Raw genomic sequence first — 4,846 nt, forward strand, 5'->3', positions numbered from 1 at the left:
CCTAAATGCCCCTCTGCAACAGCTCGCAGCCCTGTCTCTCAGGAGTTCTCTGGACTCTTGAGACTAGAGACTACCTATTTCATGAAGTATGAAGTTTCAAAAGTATTTTAACACTTTTAATGAGTCACGTGAAGCTTATACGTTTAGATTAAATGTCAGAAACACAAATGTAGCAAAAGACAAAGACAGAGCCACTAATAACATCAGGCCTTCCTTGCTTAAGAACCATGTCTTAATGTTGATTTTTGAGCATTCCTCTTCTACCAGGCTCTCTAGACTCAAAACGTAATTAAACACAAAATTAATCAAGGTACTCTGGGCTCTGGATATAGAGGTATGAAACAAGTTTTTACAGTCCTGGGGCTTTTACATTTGTGGGGATAGAGATATTGTTAATAAAGCTTGGCTTATAAATCAAAAATGAGAGCTTTGAAGGGAAGTTTAGAATGACATGAGATAACAGAACCAGGGATGTGTTGTATATCTTCTCTGTGGAAAATAGTAGTCTCTGTGATAAGGATGTCATCATGAATCATTTTCATTTCCACCATCTAACACGTCTTATATTAACACTGTCTCAGGAATTTCTCATGTGTGAATGTAAATAGTGGACAAATACACAGTTCTGCATTTGTGGGCAACAATAATGTGTCCTATAAAAATAAAGGCTTACTCGCATACGTTAATTAGGATTCATAATATAAGAAAACAAAACAAATATAACAAGTGTTGGTGTTGGCAAGAATGTGAAGAAGTTGAGACAGTTGTACAATGCTGTACAACTGTAAAATGCTGGAGCCAGTATAGAAGAAGGTGTATTGGATCCTCAAAAAATTAAAAACAGAATAACCACATAGTCCAGCAATTTCACTTCTAGGTATATGCCCAAAATAGTTGAAAGCATAGTCTCAAAGAGATATTTGTAAACCTACACTCATAGCTTCATAATCCACTGTAGGCAAATGGTAGAAGCAACCCAAATGTGAATCGACTGATGAATGGATGGTCAAAGGTAGTATACACACACAGAGGAATATTACTTAACCCTAAAAGAAAAAATTATGACATGTTACAATATAGATAAATCTGTAGGACATTTTATTAAGTGAAATATGCTATTCATATGAAAACAAATACTGTATAGTACATATATTCAAAGTTGAATTATAGAAAATATTCTATTTATTCAAGCTGAATATATAGAAAATATTCAACTTAATTTTTAAAAATCGATAAAGAAGGAAAAGTAAAACTTTTATGAGGTACGTAGAGAAGTCAAATATATAGAGATAGAGAGTAGAATGGCAGTTTCCAGGAACTGGAAGTGAGGGGAATGGACAGTAGTTGTTTAATGTGCATAGAATTTAAATTTTGGAAGATGAAAGGAATCTGGAGATGGTAAGTGGTGATACTTGCACAACAATATAATGTAATTACCAATCAACTATACTCTTGAAAATGGTTAAGATGATAAATTTTATGTTATATATATTTTACCACAATAATAAAACATGGAGGAAAGGCCACAGGATTGCACAAATCCCGTTGGAACCCAAAATGCTCCAAAGCTTTAAGTCTCTTTCCTCCTCATTTTCAGCACTTGGTTTGTCCCTTTTCCTGTGTCCATAAACTGTTTTTCCAAAACAGTCCTTTGACTCTGAGACTATCTCTAGACTCGATCGCCAGGGTTGCCTCACCTACCTCCTCATCTCTTCTCTCCAGACCTCGGATCCTATTCACTGTCCTAAGGCCCCAGGACTATGCTAACCCTGTCCCATTTTGTGTTTAAGAAAAAAATATTTTTGAAAGTAAAATGCTACATTAGAAAGTATTCAACTTAATTTTTAAAAATCAATAAAGAAAGACAAGAAGGACTGAAAAAAAAAAGACATGAGAACTGTAAGGGAAAAAAGTAAAATGGCAGATGTAACTGGAATTACATCTATAATATCAAATGAGAGTGGATTACATAATCCAATCAAGAGATTATTACCCTGCATTTAACAAGAACATCCAACTATTTGCTCTCTACAAGAAGATGCTCTTTAGATTCAAACATGCAAAAGGGATGGGGAAAAGATACATATGTAAACACCACCCATCAGATATCTTGAGATATTATGCTAATATCAAGAATAAAATAGACTTTAAAACAAAAGTATCACTAGAGATATAGGGGGCATAATCAAAATGGTCAATTCATCAGGAAGCTATTAAAATCATATATGCACCTAATAACAGAATACCAAAATAAATAAAGCAAAAGTGACAGAAATGGAGAAACAAATAACAATAACTGTAGGCTCTAATATCCCACTTTAAATATTATATGCAACAACCAAGCAAAAGATCAACAGGGAAATGAAAGACTTATAAAACACTATAAGTACACCCAACATCTACTGAACACTCTAGCCACAGCAACAGAATATATATTCTTCACAAGTGCTCATGAAACTTTCTCCATGGTAGTACAAATGCTAGGACATAAAACAATTAAATTTAAAACATTAGGAATAAATATAACCCATGATCTATAACAGCAATGTAACGAAATTAAAAGTCAAAAACTTAAGAAAATTAGGAGATATTCACAAATATGAGGAAATTAAAGAACATACTTCTAAATAACCAATGTGTCAAAGAAGAAATCAATACAGAAATGAGGAAAATAGTTTGCATTGAATGGAAATGAGGATATAATATACAAAAATTTATGGACAGCATCTGAAATAGTATTGAGAGGGATATTTCTATCTATAACTGTCTATACTAACAAAAAAGATCTCACATCAATAACCTAACTTTCTACCTCAATGCACTTGACAAGATGAGCTACCAAACCCAAAGCAATGAGATGAAATAATAAAGCTTAGAGCAGAAATTAATGAAATGGAGAATGGAAACACTACACAGAAAATCAGTAAAACCAAAAATGGATTATTTGAAAAGATCCATAAAATTGACAAATCTTCTTTTAATATATTTCTAAATTATGGTTGATATACAATATTAAATTAGTTTCAGGTGTACAACATGGTGATTAGACATTTATATAACTTATGATGTGATCACCTTGATGAATTTAGTACTCATCTGATGCCATATATAGTTATTACGATATTATTGACTATATTCCTTATGCTATACTTTACATTCCCATGACTGTTTTGTAACTGCCAATGTGTACTTCTTAATCCCTTCCCCTTTTTCACCAAGTAGGTTTGTTTCTGGTGTTTTTGTTTGCTTATTTTGTTCTTTAGATTCCACATGTAAGTGAAATAATATGGCATTTGGCTTTCTCTGACTTACTCTACTCTGCATAATACCCTCTAGGTCCATCTATGTTGTTGCAGATGGCAAGATTTCATTCTTTTTATGGCTGAGTAATATTCCATTGTATATATGTACCACCTCTTCTTTATCCATTCATCCATTAATGGACATTCAGGTGGCCTTCATTTCTTGGCTATTGTAAAAAATGCTGCAGTGAACATATGAGTGCATATATCTTTTTTGCATTAGTGTTTTGGGTTTCTTCAGCAGTTCTCAATGATGGCTGTTCTGCAGTTTAGTTATAATTTTGATGTGGTCATGTGAGGAGAAAATTAACAAATCTTTAGCTAGATTGGCCTATAGAAGAGGAGGGAAGTCTCAGATTCCTAAAATCAGACAGAGAGATTGTTACTATCTACCTTACAGCAATAATAAGGATTATAAAGGAATTCAATGAACAATATATGCCAACACATTAAATAACTTAGATGATCTAGACAAATACACAAACTACTGAAATTAACTCAAGATTTAAAAAAAAAAAGAAAAAAGAAAAAGAAAAAACAGAAAATCTGTCTAGAATTATAACAGTTGAAGTGGCTGAATTACTAACCTAAAAACTACCCAAAAAGAAATGCTCAGGCCCACGGCTTTACTACAGAATTCTCCAAAACATCCAAAGTGTTAATATGACTCTTCACAAACTCTCTCAGAAAATAGAATCAACACAACACTTCAAACTCATTCTATGGAACCAGTATTACTCTGATATCAAAACCAGACAAAAGTATCACAAAAAAATCTAGAGACCAATTTCTCTTTTAAAAATAGATGCACAAAACCTCAGTAAATACTAGCAAACCTAATCCAGCAACGTCTTAAAAGAATTCTACACCATGACTAAATTGTATTTGTTGCAGGGATGCTATGTTGGGCTAACATCTCAAAATCAATTAATGCAGTACAATATATTAATAGAGTAATAAAAAAAATGGCATGATCATCTCACTAGATTCAAAAAGTATTTGACAAAACCCAACGCCCTCTCATGATAGGAAAAAAAAAACATTAGCAAACCATGGATAGATAGAAATTTCCTTAATATTAAAATTAGTATCTATAAAAAACCAATGACTAATATTATATTTAATGGCGAAAGACTAAATGCTTTTATCTGATCAAGAAGAAAACTAAGATATCTGCTTTTAGCACTTCTATTTGACAATGTCCCGGAGGCTTTAGCCAGAAAAAATATGCAATAAAAGAAAATAAAATGAATTCAGATTCAATAGGAAAATGTAAAAGTATCTCTACTTGTAGATGACATGTCTTGTATAGAGAAAACTCTAAGGACTTTACTAAAAAAACTGTTAGAACTGACAATTGAGTACAGCAAGGTTTTAGGATATAAGATTTATTTATAGATAGATAGATAGATAGATAGATAGATAGATAGATAGATGGTTTATGTATGTATGTATGTATGTATGTATATTTACCACCTAACTATCCAAAACATTCAAAGATTTAATATGATTCTTCACAAACTCTCTCATGGAATAGAATATAT

This window comes from Pteropus alecto, unplaced genomic scaffold (genome assembly GCF_000325575.1).
Source record: "Pteropus alecto unplaced genomic scaffold, ASM32557v1 scaffold761, whole genome shotgun sequence".
Taxonomy (NCBI): domain Eukaryota; kingdom Metazoa; phylum Chordata; class Mammalia; order Chiroptera; family Pteropodidae; genus Pteropus; species Pteropus alecto.